Source organism: Erpetoichthys calabaricus, chromosome 11, assembly GCF_900747795.2.
Source record: "Erpetoichthys calabaricus chromosome 11, fErpCal1.3, whole genome shotgun sequence".
Lineage (NCBI taxonomy): Eukaryota > Metazoa > Chordata > Cladistia > Polypteriformes > Polypteridae > Erpetoichthys > Erpetoichthys calabaricus.
The window spans coordinates 96492116-96511889 of record NC_041404.2 but is presented as its reverse complement, the minus strand read 5'-3'; the positions used below and the strand labels follow the sequence as shown (position 1 = coordinate 96511889).

At 40.0% G+C, this 19774-nt stretch overlaps 1 protein-coding gene across 2 annotated transcripts in view; it reads right to left on the bottom strand.

The window, feature by feature from the left end:
* Positions 1-18688, bottom strand: part of nucb1 (nucleobindin 1) — an 84059-nt gene extending 65371 nt beyond the window's left edge. Inside the window, exon 1 of one of the 2 annotated variants that reach the window (XM_028813638.2) lies at positions 18537-18688. The gene's annotated coding sequence lies outside the window, so the exon portion shown is untranslated. Of the gene's footprint in view, positions 1-17500; positions 17664-18536 lie in introns of those variants that run through there. The other variant, XM_028813637.2, reaches the window with a different exon arrangement.
* Between the last annotated feature and the right edge of the window lie 1086 nt (positions 18689-19774).

Below are 19774 nucleotides of genomic sequence, written 5' to 3'. Positions count from 1 at the left end.
TTGCACTTTATATTTTAGCAATCCCAAAGTGCTAAGTATGAAATCAACTGGGCAAACCAACTGAGGAAGCATGTACCAGAAATTAAAAGACCCATTGTCCGCAGAAACCCGCGAAGCAGCGAAAAATCCGCGATATATATATTTAAATATGCTTACATATAAAATCCGCGATGGAGTGAAGCCGCGAAAGGCGAAGCGCGATATAGCGAGGGATCACTGTACCCTCCATGATATTTCATCACGCAGAAACTGATTGCCATTCTTGGATTTCCGTTTGGCTAGCAAAGCGCGGGCTTACTTGCACACCACCGCATATACCCTCCATGATATTTCATCACGCAGAAACTGATTGCCATTCTTGGATTTCCGTTTGGCTAGCAAAGCGCGGGCTTACTTGTACTGATCTAAGCAACACTGAAGCACCACAAGGAATAGTCCAATCTCCTTTGCTTTTCACTCCGTACACCTCAGACTATTACATATAATACAGCATGTAACTTGCAGAAATTCTCAGATGATTCTGCACTTATGGGATCTACCCGATAGGGGGGATAAGACAGACTATAGAAGTCAGGCAGAGAATTTTGTTTCTTGGTGCAGAAAGAATTGTCTGCAACTTAAAATCAGCAAAAGCAAGGAAATAGTTACTGGTTTTCGCTACATCAAAGAGCCTACACACCCGCTCAATGTTCAGGGAGTAGATGTAGAGGTACTTGGGTGTACACATAAGCCGACTGTCTGAATTAGTCTCATAACGCAGAGGAATTATATATAAGAGGCAGAGCACGCTTTTTTCATAGAAGACTGCACTGCTTTAAAATTGGGTAGTGACATCCAACATATATTGTAAAACTCTCACTCTGATGGCCAGTGATTTTGTACACTGTGGTGTGTTGGGTCAATAATGTCACTTCAAGAGAATCTATAATTAAAATTGTAAGCATTTGCTTTTATAAATAACAAAGCACATGTCTTTGTAGGACAAGATCATCACTTCAATATCTGCCATTTAAAACCATCAAAATGTGCATATTCACACACCAACACCTGCTTATACATTATCTGGTGCTGCTCGTGAGAAGGACCAGGACTCAAGATGTGCAATAGCAGTATAGTGGGGCAAAAAAGTATTTAGTCAGCCACCAATTGTGCAAGTTCTCCCACTTAAAAAGATGAAAGAGGCCTGTAATTTTCATTATAGGTATACCTCAACTATGAGAGACAAAATGAGAAAAAAAATCCAGAAAATCACATTGTCTGATTTTTGAAGAATTTATTTGCAAATTATGGTGGAAAAAAAGTATTTGGTCAATAACCAAAGTTCATGTCAATACTTTGTTATCTACCCTTTGTTGGTAATGACAGAGGTCAAACGTTTTCTGTAAGTCTTCACAAGGTTTTCACACACTGTTGCTGGTATTTTGGCCCATTCCTCCATGCAGATCTCCTCTAGAGCAGTGATGTTTTGGGGCTGTCGCTGGGCAACACGGACTTTCAACTCCCTCCAAAGATTTTCTATGGGGTTGAGATCTGGAGACTGGCTAGGCCACTCCAGGACCTTCAAATGCTTCTTACGAAGCCACTCCTTCGGTACCCGGGCGGTGTGTTTGGGATCATTGTCATGCTGAAAGACCCAGCCACGTTTCATCTTCAATGCCCTTGCTGATGGAAGGAGGTTTTCACTCAAAATCTGACGATACATGGCCCCATTCATTCTTTCCTTTACACGGATCAGTCGTCCTGGTCCCTTTTCAGAAAAACAGCTCCAAAGCATGATGTTTCCACCCCCATGCTTTACAGTAGGTATGGTGTTCTTTGGATGCAACTCAGCATTCTTTCTCCTCCAAACACGACGAGTAGAGTTTTTACCAAAAAGTTCTATTTTGGTTTCATCTGACCATATGACATTCTCTCAAACTTCAGACGGGCCTGCACATGTACTGGCTTAAGCAGGGGGACACGTCTGTCACTGCAGGATTTCAGTCCCTGGCGGTGTAGTGCGTTACTGATGGTAGCCTTTGTTACTTTGGTCCCAGCTCTCTGCAGGTCATTCAGTAGGTCCCCCCGTGTGGTTCTGGGATTTTTGCTCACTGTTCTTGTGATCATTTTGACCCCACGGGGTGAGATCTTGCGTGGAGCCCCAGATCGAGGGAGATTATCAGTGGTCTTGTATGTCTTCCATTTTCTAATAATTGCTCCCACAGTTGATTTCTTCACACCAAGCTGCTTACCTATTGCAGATTCAGTCTTCCCAGCCTGATGCAGGTCTACAATTTTGTTTCTGGTGTCCTTTGACAGCTCTTTGGTCTTGGCCATAGTGGAGTTTGTAGTGTGACTGTTTGAGGTTGTGGACAGGTGTCTTTTATATTGATAACGAGTTCAAACAGGTGCCATTAATACAGATAACGAGTGGAGGACAGAGGAGCCTCTTACAGAAGAAGTTACAGATCTGTGAGAGCCAGAAATCTTGCTTGTTTGTAGGTGACCAAATACTTATTTTCCACCATAATTTGCAAATAAATTCTTCAAAAATCAGACAATGTGATTTTCTGGATTTTTTTTCTCATTTTGTCTCTCATAGTTGAGGTATACCTATGATGAAAATTACAGGCCTCTCTCATCTTTTTAAGTGGGAGAACTTGCACAATTGGTGGCTTATTAAATACTTTTTTGCCCCACTGTATCTAGGGATGAGGCCAGTACAGCTGGCCCTCTATTTCATAAGCAACAAAAATGGAGTAGCTGCTAGTGGCTCCCTTATAAATAATATAAAAAAAATAATATACGCATTTTTCAATGTAGTTTCTTGAGCGTGAGATACAACCTCCCAAACTCAATTAAGAATAGAAGATATTTGCTACACATCATGAAACTACTCAGTCCATCAGACTCCTTTGGTTAAATAACAGCTATGTTGTTCCAAACCCTCATCGAGGCACTTTTCAGAATTTGGCAAAGTGACAAGCTTTAACTAGGAGCTTAGGGTTCATTAATGGGACCATTACTGTTTTTCACTTCACGTTTCCATTTGGAACTATCATTAGAAAAAATAACATTAATTTTTACTCATACAGTGCATCCGGGAAGTATTCACAGCGCATCACTTTTTCCACATTGTTATGTTACAGCCTTATTCCAAAATGGATTAAATTCATTTTTTTCCTCAGAACTCTACACACAATACCCCATAATGACAACGTGAAAAAAGTTTTGAGATTTTTGCAAATTTATTAAAAATAAAAAAATTGAGAAAGCACATGTACATAAGTGTTCACAGCCTTTGCCATGAAACTCAAAATTGAGCTCAGGTGCATCCTGTTTCCCCTGATCATCCTTGAGATGTTTCTGCAGCTTAATTGGAGTCCACCTGTAGTAAATTCAGTTGATTGGACATGATTTGGAAAGGCGCTCACCTGTCTATATAAGGTCTCACAGTTGACAGTTCATGTCAGAGCACAAACCAAGCATGAAGTCAAAGGAATTGTCTGTAGACCTCCGAGACAGGACTGTCTCGAGGCACAAATCTGGGGAAGGTTAGAGAAAAATTTCTGCTTCTTTGAAGGTCCCAATGAGCACAGTGGCCTCCATCATCCATAAGTGGAAGAAGTTCGAAACCACCAGGACTCTTCCTAGAGCTGGCTGGCCATCTAAACTGAGCGATCGGGGGAGAAGGGCCTTAGTCAGGGAGGTGACCAAGAACCCGAAGGTCACTCTGTCAGAGCCCCAGAGGTCCTCTGTGGAGAGAGGAGAACCTTCCAGAAGGACAACCATCTCTGCAGCAATACATCAATCAGGCCTGTATGGTAGAGTGGCCAGACGGAAGCCACTCCTTAGTGAAAGGCACATGGCAGCCCGCCTGGAGTTTGCCAAAAGGCACCTGAAGGACTCTCAGACCATGAGAAAGAAAATTCTCTGGTCTGATGAGACAAAGATTGAACTCTTTGGTGTGAATGCCAGGCGTCATGTTTGGAGGAAACCAGGCACCGCTCATCACCAGGCCAATACCATCCCTACAGTGAAGCATGGTGGTGGCAGCATCATGCTGTGGGGATGTTTTTCAGCAGCAGGAACTGGGAGACTAGTCAGGATAAAGGGAAAGATGACTGCAGCAATGTACAGAGACATCCTGGATGAAAACCAGCTCCAGAGCGCTCTTGACCTCAGACTGGGGCGACGGTTCATCTTTCAGCAGGACAACAACTCTAAGCACACAGCCAAGATCTCAAAGGAGTGGCTTCAGGACAACTCTGTGAATGTCCTTGAGTGGCCCAGCCAGAGCCCAGACTTGAATCTGATTGAACATCTCTGGAGAGATCTTAAAATGGCTGTGCACCGACGCTTCCCATCCAACCTGATGGAGCTTGAAGGTGCTGCAAAGAGGAATGGGCGAAACTGGCCAAGGATAGGTGTGCCAAGCTTGTGGCATCATATTCAAAAAGACTTGAGGCTGTAATTGCTGCCAAAGGTGCATCGACAAAGTATTGAGCAAAGGCTGTGAATACTTATGTACATGTAATTTCTCAGGTTTTTTATTTTAATAAATTTGCAAAAACCTCAAGTAAACTTTTTTCACATTGTCATTATGGGGTGTTGTGTGAAGAATTCTGAGGAAAAAAAATGAATTTAATCCATTTTGGAATAAGACTAACATAACAAAATGTGGAAAAAGTGATGCGCTGTGAATACATTCCGGATGCACTGTATGCAGATAACATGCAAATTACACCTTTCTTTTAAACCAAATGATTTCTCCAGTGCTGTCCTTAATTGTGTCAGTGAGTTAAAGAAGTGGATGAATGAGAACTACTTGTCTCTGAATACAGAAAAAACAGAAATGTTACTTATTGGAGGGAATGATGTGGACTGAAACAACATTCTGCCACTCTTTAACTCAACTGGAATCACCATTAGTTTTCTAGCATGTCATTTAAAATACACATAAAATCATCCAAAACATCTTATTCCATTTTAAAAATAATGGAAGATTAAGACATTTTCTAAATATGCAGGATACCGAGAAATGCATTGCAGTAGTCAGTCCTACAAGAAATAAATACAGGAACGAGTTATTCACTGGCTGTTCTAATCGCTCTTTATGCAGCTTTCAGTTAATTCAATATGCTGCTGCAAGAATTGCTACACAAACCAGAAAATATTAACACATAACTCCAGTTCTTATGTCCTTAATATGGGTCCTAGTTAAGCTTAGGGTTGATTTCAAACTCCTTCATTCAACGTAAAAACAATTAAATGGCCAAGGCCCTGCTTACTTATCTAAACTTGTCCTTACTTACAAACCAGAGCATACAGTAAGATCTCAAAATGCAAGCCAACTTAAGAGTTCAAGTATTAATAAAATAACAGTGGGAGGTTGAGCTTTTAGTTACAGGGCCTGGAAGCTGTGGAATGATCTGCCTGCTAATATAAGAGATGACCCTTTGATCTCAGCTTTTAAATCCAGAATGAAGAATTCCTACTTTAGTCTAGCATACCCTGACTATAGCAGTGGACTAGCTGAGCACACTGCATTTCTCTGTTAGACATTTATACAGAAATAAAATATGTAGAAATGAACACTGTAACTGTTATAACTGTAATTGTAACCATATGACTTGGAAGTCTGTATATTCCCCAAGACATTTTGTGTGATTGCTTCAAATTAAGATCGATGGACTACCTTATAAATATAAGGGGAACTTCTGGGTTAGCAAATAAGTTAAAAAGAAAAAGAAAAAAATACCACTTAAAATCATATGAGCTTTCTTTCAGTTTGTCCTGTGTAGTATTGACAGAAAATGTTTTTTTTTTCTTTTTGCCCTTACTCTAAACTTTAGGTTGTTTCCGTGTGGAAGCATCCAACCTCTGGCAATATATAGCAACTTCTCCTGAAACGAACTGTCAGTCATAGTGTCCCTATGGGCAGTTAGAGCTTCAGCCAAACTGGTACTTCTTTACTTAAAGTGCTTATTCACTCAAGACTACACCAAACACAGACTATCTATTAAACTTGTGTGCTTGCATTTCTGCTTACCAAAGTTGAGGACTGCCAGCCATAGTGTGCCCTCTACGCCAGGGGTGGGAAAAGTCATTTCTGGAGGGCCGCAGTGGCTGCGGGTTTTTGTTCCAACCCAGTTGCTTAATTAGAAAACAATCCTTGTCAATAATTACATTTCATGGCTTGTTAGTGCTTTAACTCTGCTATGTCAAGTCATTCTCATATCCTAGATTTTATTTTCCATTCTAAGGATATCATCCAAATACTTTGAAGTGTAAAACGGATGGGTAATTCTCAATCCTTCACTTTTTTCTCTTCTCTTTCATTCCAAGTATTTAATTAAACCAAATAGTGCATGATAAATACACACAGGTGTAAAGGGTAACAAGCAAAATGGATAACTGCTGGTTTCTTTTGTCATTTGCTAATAAGGAGCAATTAAAAACCGAGAATGCAGCTGTTTAAGACTTAAATAAGCAATAAGGGTTCAAAATCTTAATGAGGGAGATAACTAAAATGAAGTAGAAGTGTTTCTAGAGCAATAAGTGCTTCTTATTAAGCAATTGGGTTGGAACAAAAACCTGCAGCCACTGCGGACCTCCAGGAATGACTTTGCCCACCCCTGCTCTAGGCAACTCATCCACACTCATATAGTGTGGTTTCACCGTGACTACTTTATACACGGAGTGCATTGAGGATGTCTCCTCTCATTTCTATTGACCTAGAATTAATAATGAGTTTCTAAATTCCCAGGCGAGAAACCACATGAAGACTGGAAGTGAAGGCAAACATTTCTTCTACTCAGTATAATCTAACTATAAGGAAAAAATGTACCCAGAAGTACTACATAAAGTATATAACCTAAACTCTGGCAGCTGCAGCATTTATAAGATGATCTTCATTCGCTGTTCAGCTGCCACATATCTTTGTTACACAGACTCTCCAGAGACAGACTCATAGCAGCTTATGTCATTTTCAGATGGAAAAAGAAGACAATACTCTCAACTGGTTATTATCTGGTTTGAACATTCTGTCTAATAGGCATGAGCATCCTGTGAGCGCCAAGTCATGTTGCCTTGTTATTCTTGTACCAAACAAAATTTTAAAAACACTCAAATAATTAATACACAAAATACACCATTTGAATGACTAAAGTAGAAAAACAAAATTAATGGTTAAACCATAACCAAATCAAACAAGAATGCTAAAACCAAGTGAAGCAACTCTAATGATATCAGTTCAGCATTTCAGTCTATGCAACAAAGTCCACATAATCTCCCACATTGGTGAGCCTCAATCATTAAAATGGTAAGGAATACCTTAATGAAAGTTGTGACCCGCTGGGCTGGCTACTTTGAGCTGTTGTTCAAAGCTGATCCTCCAGCTAGGATGTTGGATATCTCTGGGTCCACGGTAGTGCTGGGCAGTATACCAGTTCATACTGAAAACCACTTTTTATTTTTGTTATGATATGGATTTTTTTTATACCGCAACACCGGTTTAAATTGCCTAAATGACGGTCAGAACGTGGCTTAGCGGGAAACTGTTCAAGTGGGGACCTTTTTCACTGCTACACCGCTAAATAGGTGTGGTAGTGTAGGTATTGCGCGGTGAAAATGGACAGAGAACATTCCGAAACTGAAGCTGACGATAAAGTTGAACATGATGACACAGAAGAACTTTTGCAGAAAAAAAGGAGTCACATCCGTTGCCTGCAGATGCTTTGGTTTTAAAAGGTCAGATGTGGACCATTATGTTCAAATGTGTAAATACTGTTTCTATACTACTGGATAATACTGCAAGCCAAGTTGTACTTGTTTTATTTGTTTTCAATAGCCTACAGTGTAATGTACCTGGGTACTGTATAATAGTGTGACGACATGTTGACTTTATTCTGGACGTTTACACTTTAATCTCGACGCTTATGACGAGAATAAAGTCGACATGTTGACTTTATTCTCGTACTTTGTCATTAAAGTAGAACATCATAAACTAAACTTCATCATAAAATGAATATTTAATTTACTAGATTTTCTCAAACCCCGTCATAAGTTATATAGCACATTTAATGCTTTGTGTTAAGTGTTCTCCGAGCTTGTTAAACTGACTTCCTCTTGCACTAAGAGGAGGCACCGACAGCAATCGCCGCACAGAATACATTCACTTCATGATATTCCTGCTCTCTTAACATTTAGAATGCTAAGATAAATACTTGATATAATTTTCATGGTGAAATGCATTAAAGCATGTATTAATCATGTGGGGGCACGGCGGCATGGAGGTTGCACTGCTGCCTCGCAGCAAGGGTGTCTCGGATGTACCCTGCCTTGCATTTGCATGTTTTTCTGGTGGGTTTACTTGGCGTGCTTCAGTTTCCTTTCAAAGTCATGTAGGATTTTGTTATGCTGTATTGACCCTGCTAGTGTATGTTTTGCTCGTATTCATACTGCGATGTGCTGGCGACTCGTTCAGGGATGGGCACAACCCTGAATGGATGGCATAATTAAACATGTATAACGAAGAAATGTTTAAAGTTTTGAACACTCCGTGGGCTAAGTTTATAACTAGTTTTAATTTCACAAAGACATTTATCGTGTGGTAATTGGTTATGTGGAGAAAGAAAAAGGAAGGATAGGAATTGGGGTTTTGGTACGTCAGATAGAGACAGCATGCGTGCAATAAAGAAAGCCTACTCAGAAGAACATCCATTGAATTCTGTGTTCGTGTCTCCGAACACCAGATCACAAACTCAACATTTACACAATATTTAAGTTAAACCTGTGCGGTACCCATTCATACATCCAGTTTTTTGAAGCCTTGTCACACCTGCCATAAAGTTCTCTACACCGAACATACACCTGGGGACCCCTTACTGCGAGGGAGCAGCACTACTGCCTCACTACCGTGCATGTTTAATAACTGCTTTAATGCATTTCATCATGAAAATGATATCAAGTATTTATCTTAGCATTCTACATTTTCAGAGAGCAGGAATATCATACAGTGAATGTATTCTGTGCGGTGATCGCTGTCTCCTCTTAGTGCGGAGGAAGTCATTTTAAGAAGCGTAGTGATTAACAACTGGGTCGGGGAACACTTAACACAAAGCATTTAATGTACTACATTAATTTATGACGGGATTTGAGAAAATCTAGTAAATTAAACAATGATTTTAGGATGAAATTTAGTTTACGACATTCTACTTTAATTATAAAGTAAACTATGAGAATAAAGTGGAAATGTCGACTTTAATCTCGACATATAGTTTTTTTTTTTTTCTTCACCGTGGCCCTAATACGATTCCGCAGGGCTATACCACAAATAGCATTATAAATGCAAGCTGCAGTTTTATTATTTATGCATATAGCTTAGCTTGAAGCAAGGTCCATATTAATGCAGTTTGCCTAAATGATGGTTCAGTTGGTAAAGATGTCATCACCAAGATTGCACTTGTTTTATTTTATTTTAATTTGGTGAATACTGTGTAATGCACCTGGGCTTGAAGCCTTGAAGTAATAGTGCAACTATCAGTAATAATACAATTATTTATTTTATTGTTATTATTTATTAGTTTAAATATTATACAGTTTAATGATGGTAAAGTTGTTTAAAAAGTCACTTTAACATGTCAGTGGACAGAGATTGTTAACATTAACAGAAAGTGTAGTTGTTTTACAAAAATATTTACTATTTATTCCTTTTCTAAGACACGTTCAGTGCAATACAACTTTTGACAAGCACTTCTGGATATTTTATAAATGCCTCTTTGGATGGTTGAAAACATGTTGTCAAAATTATAGTTTAAGTTTTTGCAAAACTTGCTTAATTAAAAGGTTCTATATTTTGACTGCATCTGTCATGCAATGTGATTCCTTCTCTTCATTAGTACCACCCCCTTGAAAACTATCAATGCAAACCTGTATGAATACTTGTGTGCACATTAAAATGTTTTTTTTTTGTACAATGTACAATGCTCTTGACAGTGGAATAGGTTATTCTTAGCCAGTAATTGCAGTGGAAAATGTGGTTAACATCCACTCATGCATGGGAAAAAAATACTGTCAAATACCGTGAAACCGGGATAATTTAGAAAAATACCATGATATAGAATTTTGGTCATACCGCCCACCCCTAGTCCACGGTTCTTGAGGCTAATCCTCCAATTAGCTGTGAACCACCCAATCTCACTGAGATTGCACAGGTGGTGAACCAGCTGAGAGGAGGAAAGGCTGCAGGGATCTGTGGCTTCCAGAGTGAACTTCTCCAGGCTGGTGGTAAGGCTGTCCTCCTGGCATTGCAAGCAGTCTTTGCTTCCATTTGGGAGATTGGCATCATCCCAACTGACTGGAAAACGGGACTTGTCGTTCCTATCTTGAAAGGGAAGGGTGATCACCTGGATTGCGGCAACTATAGGGGGATAACACTGCTCTCTGTGCCAGGTAAGCTCCTTGCTAGGGTCGTCCTCAATAGGATCTGTGGTGATCACTTGCTCACCTACCAGAGATTGGAACAGTCTGGTAGACTTCTTAGGCGTAAAACCATCGACCACATCCTGGCACGGAGGGTTCTGATGGAGTGCAAACACGAATATCGGCAGTTTCTTTGCAGCCTTTGTTGATTTTCGTAAAGCATCCGAATCAGTTGATCGAGTTTGCGGGATCTTCCCAAGGTTGCTAGATATCATGGCCAACCTATACACTGGTACTGTAAGTGCTGTGCAGAGTGGAGGCAGAACCTCTGTGTTTTTACCAGTTGATTCTGGGGTTCGTCAGGGGTGTGTTCTTGCTCCTACTCTGTTCAATGCTTGTATGAACTGGGTGTTGGGCAAGGTCGTGGGGTCTAGCGGCTGTGGGGCATCTGTTGGTGAAGAAAGATTCACAGATCTTGACTTTCCTGACGATGCTGTGATCTTCGCGGAGTCAATGGAGACTCTGATTGGGGTGCTTGAGAGACTGAGCGAGAAGTCAGAGTGTCTGGGCTTGCGAGTGTCATAGATAAAAACCAAGATCCAGGCCTTTAATGACCTCTTGGGCACAGCCATCAGCAGTGTGTCTGTCTGAGGAGAGAGTGTCGACCTTGTCAAGAGGTTTACTTACCTTGGCAGTGACATTCATGTCTCTGGTGACTCTTCCTATGAAGTCAGCAGATGGATTGGTAGAGCATGGGGGGGTCATGAGGTCGCTGGAAAGGGGTGTGTGGCACTCCCGATATCAATGCAAAAGGATGAAGGTCCAAGCCTTTACGAGTCCTGGTGCTTCCTGTCTTGCTATATGGTTGTGAGACATGGTCGCTATCCAGTGACCCGAGACGAAGACTGGACTCCTTTGGTACTACGTCTCTCCGGAAAATCCTTGGGTACCATTAGTTTGACTTTGTGTTGAATGAGCGGTTGCTCATGGAGTCTTGAATGAGGCACATTACCTGCATTGTGAGGGAGCGTCAGTTATGGCACTATGGCCATGTGGCACGTTTCCCTGAGGGTGATCCAGCTCGTAAGATCCTCGTTGTTGGGGACCTGAGTGGCTGGACCAGGCCAAGGGGTCACCCACGTAACACCTGGCTGCGGCAGATAGCGGGTCATTTCTGGAGGGTGGGTCTGGACCTCGTGTCTGCCACGGGGGTGCCAACTGGGATCCCAAGCTGTTTCATTGTGTAATGGGTGCGGCAACACAATGTACCAGTGCATGCTCCCCGACTTGACTTGTGCATAATTATGAGAGTTAAATGCTACCATCATACAAGTCGTGGCAGGATTGATTTTGTGTTATCTTTTTCATTCTGTTTTATTTAAATACATAGATTTAAAACTGGCTTTCCGAGTATGTATTTATGTTACAATTTGTGAATAAGCTCTTACTCTGGAATTTGTTTGTTCAAACTTGTTAGTGACTTGTAATCCCTGTATATTGTTTGTGTACATCTGGTGCTTCAAAGTACACACACTGATCAGATCTACTTACATATGGACAGCTTAGGACAGTACTCCCAAACTGTGTTCCACTGAACACTAGTATTTGAGATGTGAACAAGTGTTCTGAGAAAAAGTATTGTAATAATTAATTTAAAAAGTGAAATTTAAAAAAAGTATATGATTTTTTTGTGTAAATTATATATGTACAGACACACACCATACCATTCCATGTCCTAAGCCCACTTAATCATGAGCAGGGTATATATATGTTGCACTTTACTTAATTTTGCATCATAATTTTTATTTTACGTTTTGGCAGTTTGGTAATCTTTAAATCCATTATGAATCCTTAAATTGACATTCATTTTTTTCGTTTTTTTAATTCACAGTGTCTTCATTTCAACAATATCCGTACAAACCTTTTTAATAATGTAAAAAAAGAAATACAATGTTAGTTGTGTGATTTGAACTGTCTTCATATTTATGAAATTACTTCGGTAACAGTAAAGAATACAGTATGCTTGTCTCGTAATTACACTTGATTCCTCACATACTGTAAATATTTATTTTAATATTTTCAGTATTTCTAAATATTACTATTTAAAAACTGACCATAAATTTGTGGCTGAAAAAAGGGTAACTTTAAAGCAAGAACCAAATTGTACATCTACAGTTGATAAATAACAAATACAGCCACTTTCTCCCTTACAGATGAGGAAAAACAATTGCCATCTTTTTTATTCATCAAAATTCCACAGTGGAAAAAAAACAGGATTCAACTAATAACAGAAAATAACGAAAGTATGATCACAGTTATTTGAATTTTGGGTTTATGTGTGACAGAAATAAGGATGTTCCTGATGCACAGTGCGTACTATATAATAAGATACTGACAAACAGTTCTTTGGCTCCCTCTAAACTTTGCACTTGGAAACCAACCATGCTGAATACAAACACAAATATAGTATCTTCCAATGAGTCCTGATTGCTATTAAAAAAAACATAAAATTTCAATATTACACTTGTTGAAACTGACAATGAAAATGCACTTACTGGCAAAGCTCACACTATTGGAGAAACATTTATTAAGCCTTGTACAAAAGATATTGCATGTTAAACAAGCAGTCTGCTGAAAAGTAGTTGCAGTACAAATGCCAAATAATACTACTGCATGCTACATGAAAGCTCTTTCTGATGATGAAGAAAAAAAAATGCTAATATGTCAAATAAAACTATGCAATGAATGGTCATTGCAAATGGGACAAATCCACTGATGTTTCAGGAGTCACCATTTTAAAGTATTTATCTGATATACAGTGATCCCCCAGCTATCGCGGAAGTTACGTTCCAGACCCATCAGCGATAGGTGAAAATCCGAGATATAGAAAGACCATATAAATAAACATTTTTTTTAGTTTAAGCCTTAAAATACCACTCCCACATGCTTTAAACACATGTAAACTTACTAAAACACATCTTGTAAACACATATGATATGTGGATGTCGGGCTAAGAATATGAATAACATTTCTCTATTATAATAAAAAAAAAAATCTTGACCAAGGAGACGAGATGTGATCTTCTCAGAAGACAATTTGACGTCCCACGAGAGACATTTTAATGTCACGCGAGACAAGGCAGTGAGACAGAAGGACAGCTGCTGTACAGGCTTTTAAATGATCGACGCACCTGACTGACGTGCAGAGCAACAAGCAGAACACACACCTAGGCAGAATCAGCACAAAGCCAGTAGCTGATCCGCACGCTTCTCCTTAGCATGCATTCAGCTCCCCCCTTCACAACGCGAGCGATGCAAAGTGGCAGGAGTGTAGCACTCCTCCGGGGGGTTGAGCGAAGCGATCGAGACCAGATCATCTCGCAGAGACACTTTGATGACACACGAGACTAGACATTACAACCTTAGGAAGCAAAACCTGTGAGACGGTGACTTTTGCACGTCATGCCCTACTTACAAACAATTTAAAACAAGTTCACGGACATCTAACCTAGCAGTTGTTGGAATGCTTTTGGCAGACAAACTTCAGGTGCTCCCAGCTCTCAAAACAACAACAAGCACAACACGCAGCTTGCCAGCAGCAGCTGCAGCAAGCCAGCAGATGATCCGAGCACATGTCCTTAGCATGCATTCAGCCCTCAGCTTCCCCACCCCCCTTCAGAACGCTAGCGGCAGACACGCAAAGAGGCAAAAGGCCAGCTGCTGTACAGGCTTTTAAATGATTGACGCAAAGCGCGACAAGCACAACACGCAGCTGGCCAGCAGCAGCAGGAAGACAGCAGCTGAACAGATCGCATCTCTTTAGCGTGCGTTCAGACTCCCCCTTCACAACATGAGCAGCGTTATAAGTCCAGTGAGAAAGAGATTTAACTTAAGTTTTAAAGTAAAAAGGAAAATAATGCATATGTAACAATTCCCTTGAAAATAATCTCTTTAAATTGTTTATCCGGTAAACCAAACCCAGGGGTGGGTGAGCAAAGCGAGCAGGGGGAGGAGCCCCCTAGTAATAATAATAATAATAATAAATCCGCGATAGCTGAACTGCGATATAGCGGGGGATCACTGTACATTTAACAATAGTATTGAAGAGGGTATATGTTTTTATGCAACTCTCTGTAAAAGCTCCACCACTGAGGAAGATCTATTCAACTGCACTGACAAGTTCATTACAAAGCATGAAGTTAACAGGGTTAAATTTGTTGATGCTTACACTGATAGTGCTCAAGTAATGGTCGGAAACATGAAAATGTCAATTTATTTATAGAGCACATTTAATGCTGCAGCCAAAGTTCTTTACTTTAAAACATACAGTGGACATAAACAAAATAGAAATAAAGTACAACAAAATGAAATACAGCCAGAGTTGAGTTAAAGAAAAGAAAGAAGATAACTAAGAGTAGGACAACCATCAGTATCAGTGAAGGTCACTAAAAGCTAGAGAATAGACGTAGGTCTTCAATCTAGTTTTAAACAGTTCGACTGAAGGTGACTCCTTACTGTAATGAGGTAAAGAGTTCCACAGATGAGGTACAGCAGCTGCAAAAGCCCCATCCCCCTTAGTTTTACACTTAGTGTGAGGGACCATAAGAGACAACTGACCGGTAGATCTAAGCTCTCCGGACGGTTGGTGTAAAACACACAATTCAGACAAACAGGCAGGAGCATACTCATGTAATGATTTAAAAATTAGCAACAAAATTTTAAAGTCAATTCTGAAACTAACAGGCAGCCAGTGTAAAGAAGCAAATATTGGAGAAACAGAATCAAACTTTCTTGCCCAAACCAAAAAACGGGCAGCAGCATTCTGAACCAACTGCAACCTGTGTATCATGGATTTGCTGATCACAGAACACAGAGTTAGGTAATCAAGCCAAGAAAAGATAAAGACATGAGTATCTTTCACAAGATCCCTAGGAGATAAAATGGTTTGACCTTAGCTAAAACACAAACCTGGAAAAAGCAACTCTTTGCTATAATCTGTTTTTCAAAAGAGAGGTTACTGTCAAAAATTACACCAAGACCTGAAGTTTGCAAAAGTCAGCGAAAGAGCCGAAAAGTTCAAAACCAATTTGAGCTTTGTCATGGGAACCAGCCATCAGCAATTCCATTTTATTTTGATCAAAACTGAGAAAATTATCAGCCATCCAGGATCTTAGTTCAAAAACACAATTGTGCAGCTGATTAATTGCAGAATTACAAATAGGAATATAAACCTGTGCATTATCAGAAAAACAGTGAATAGAAATATTAAATTTCCTGAAAATAGCTCCTATAGGATGAAGAAAATAAAATAGGACCCAAAATGGATCCCTTAGGAATGCCACATTTAACAGGTGCAGCAGATGAGAAACAGGACTTGAAATACACTGAAAAGTGTCTACCAGTAAGATATGGCCTGAACTATTTAAAAGCAGCCCCTTTAAGCCCCACCAGATGTTCAAGCTGCAACAGCAAGATCTCATGGTCAATAGTGTCAAAAGCTGCCAAAAAGTCTATGAGGACATGGACTGCTGCTGAAAAGTGCTGTAACACATATCTTAAAAGTATCAACACAAACTACTAACAGTCATTGTATTCTGTGTAGGGAAGCTCTGGTAACTTAAAAAAAATACTAGACTATTTAAAAATTGTGCTGGACGAAGCTATACAAATTAATAGCTATGGCATATCCTGTCTACGTCAATCCTGATTAATTAAAAATTTGTACAAAGAAATGGGTAGTCAACAATTTTTTTTTTTTTTTTTTTTACACACACTGAATATGGCTTTCTAGAGGAAAATCAATACAGAGACATTTCGAACTTCATGGTTAACTACTGGTCTTCTTTACTTCAATAAACTTGGGACACAATTTCGTATACTGTTTAAAGTCAAGCAAAATGACACCTTTTATTGGCTAACTAAAAAGATTACAATATGCAAGCTTTCGAGGCAACTCAGGCCCCTTCTTCAGGCAAGATGTATGCTGTTTAACAAATTCTTATTGGCTAATGAGGCCTTGTTTCTGGCAGATATTTTTTTTTTCCAAAGTTAACTGAAATTAACCTGTCATTACAAGGAAAGAATGTGACAATTTTTACCTCAAAAGGTTAAAATTTAATTCATAAGAAACTGGAATTCCGGATATATCCAGTTGAACAAAATAATTTTGACGGCTTCTCCACATGAATTTTTTGATAGAAATAAAATCCACAAAAAAGTTTCTAGTGAAACTTTACACGTAGGAAACTTTACAATTACGTGACTTGCAGTTATCACGATTACAACATTTTCCCAAACCCACTAATGATAACTGTTGGGTCTGAAAATCATTTATAAATACAGCTTAGCCAGTCGGCTTCAATGCAAACAATTACAAATGCCTAACTGCTTTAATCCGTGACTGAATTGAAAGAGATGTATAACGAACTTTAAATAATTTCTTGGGTAGGTACCTTGTAAGACTGAACTTTCGTATTACGCTGAAACAAAAACAAAGTACAAGAATAGACATGTTACTGCACCTGATAGGACGATTCATCTTTCCAACAGTGTACCCGATATTGAAAGAATCTGTGACTCTTAGACCTAGAAGCGCCGACCTCATTAAAAACTGGCTTTTACTTATCTTCGAAAATGTTATATGCTTTAGTATCTTAGGTATTACAATGCAAGAACAACTACAATTTAATTTTTTTCGTATAACTCCTCTATGATATTATTGTTTTGATTTCTCTTAAATAATCACTTGAGCATCCGTAAAAACTGGGAAACGCTGCCTTAGGGTATAGAGCCTGTGTCCAGTGAATGACCAAAATTCGTAAATTTCCGGTAAAATCTAGAATCCTAATCCAGTCCTACCTTTGAAGGATCATTAAAACAGGTATGAGAAACGAATCCTGCGTGACGGGGTTAAGTTCACGTTGCTTCTTTCATTTAACCTCTCGCGTCTGTAACGTGCAGGCAGATATGCACAATTTTAAACATAAACAGAACAATGCTAATGTACTCCACTTAGTTACCTCGTAAAATCTATTCACTTAAAAAGTCACAACAGAAAAATCATTTTTATCTCGGAACAATAAAAAGTATAATTTTACCTGCTTAACAATTACCGACCAACACGTACCCAACAACTATACTTTAATACACAGTTTCCGGCAGCTAACGGCGCAGAAATACGTCATAAAAGAGCGTCTTTCTCCGTCAATGTTGCTTTTCAAGAAACTTTATTGCTATTAATTTCATATACAACCGTTTCGATTTATCCATCCATCCATTTTCCAACCCGCTGAATCCGAACACAGGGTCACGGGGGTCTGCTGGAGCCAATCCCAGCCAACACAGGGCACAAGGCAGGAACCAATCCCGGGCAGTGTGCCAACCCACCGCAGGACACACACGAACACACCCACACACCAAGCACATACTTGGGACAATTTAGAATCGCCAATCCACCTAACCTGCATGTCTTTGGACTGTGGGAGGAAACCGGAGCGCCCGGAGGAAACCCACACAGACACGGGGAGAACATGCAAACTCCATGCAGGGAGGATCCGGGAAGCGAACCCAGGTCCCCCAACTGCGAGGCAGCAGCGCTACCCACTGCGCCACCGTGCCGCCCGTTTCGATTTATGCATTTGAAATTTAACGGCGACTGGAGATATAAGCTGATAGCAGGCAGCAATTATTACATTATGTAAGTATTTAAATGAGAAAGAGGCAGCGGAGAGTCGTGGTAGGGTGTTACTATGTGGGGTGCTGTTGACAAAAATCATTATAAACTGAAATACAGCAAATAAAAATACAGATCAAAATTACGTAATCTTTCATTATCATGTTACGATTCGACTTGTAAAGAAAAAAAAACTGTTTCAAGATCTTAGGCCTATTGTAAAAGACGTCTTAAAAGCCATGTTCGGGCGGAATTAAATATACAACAGGACGTTGGAGTAATGTCAGTAATTTTTCAATAACTTCGCGTTGACATCTAGGTTTAAATTACCTTTTAACTTTTATGTAAACAAAATCTGTGAAAATAACCCCAGGATAAAGTACTCCCGAGCGTATCGACATGTCTCAAAGGTTGTTACGCATAATTTATTCGCAACAGTAGGTGGTTGCTAGGCTGCTGACCATGGAGATGTTCTTATAAGTAGTGGGTGGTAATACTGTCCGAATTGACGATACGCATACATTAGCTACGTAGAAAGGCTGATACAGAGTACTAGTGCTGGACAGAGTTTAGCCTAGGGAAGCACTGAAACATCTGATGCAATTGTGACTGAAATCGTGTCAATGCATCGAAGAATTTGACACTCGTCTCTCTTGTGATGTATCCTGGCTATTTGTAATCCTTGTGTCCCTTCCAACGCCAACAAATAATAACTACAGAGACACAGTTAACTCACTGTGTACTTTTTACTTAATAACGGATGTGAGATACCAACACTTCCTTTTTCCCTCAAGGCAAAGCACACAACATTTTTTTATGTAAATTGAGGTATTAACATTGCTAATTGAAAAAGGCAAGGTACATAACAGTATTAACGTTACACAAGGTGAGAAAAATGTCCAATGACGTCTGTTAAACTTTTTTATTTTTCTTTGCTACGGACAGGAGATGAAGCGATAGGGTTGTCTGCGGCTTCCAATGTCTCATGTCTTAAAACAATATAACTAACGTCGGCAGTCGGCGTCCTGGGTATGACGCTAGACTGCATTTGGCCCTGCAAGCGGTCCTCCAACTTGCAGGGAATTCATGTGAGTTGGTGGCAGGATTGGCACTCTAGCCACCCACCGTAAAAAAACTTAACAAAGCTCCAAGACTACAGAAAGGACTAATTTTTGCTCTCAGCGGGAGTAGCTCTGCTGCAGCTGCCCATAGGAAGGCTGCTCGCATTATGAAGGGGATGGGGGAAGCCCTCGGGAGCCCCATCCCCGGAAGAGTCGAAACCGTTGGAGAGCCAATAGGGTCAGGTCTGTTGGGGATAGGAACTAGTGTGGTGCTGAGTAGTGATGGGAAGTTCGGATCATTTTACCGACTCGGACCTTTGAGTCTCGTTCAGTAAAATGAACGAATCCTTTTTCGAGTCATTTCGTTCATTTTAGCAAAATATAATTAAAATGTTACCTGTTACCTCCCTAACACATCTACTGTTACACCACTGCATATACGACGACACAGCCATAAAAAAACAAAAACGAGACTGCATGAAGAAAAAAAATAACAGAAGCGCGTTGAAATGAACTGTCCCAGGACGCACCGACCCTCCATGATATTTCATCACGCACCGGCTTCCCCCCTGGGAATGGCCCATACTGCTTTCACGTGTGTTGACAAATATTGCATCGGATTGGAACAGTGCACCCTG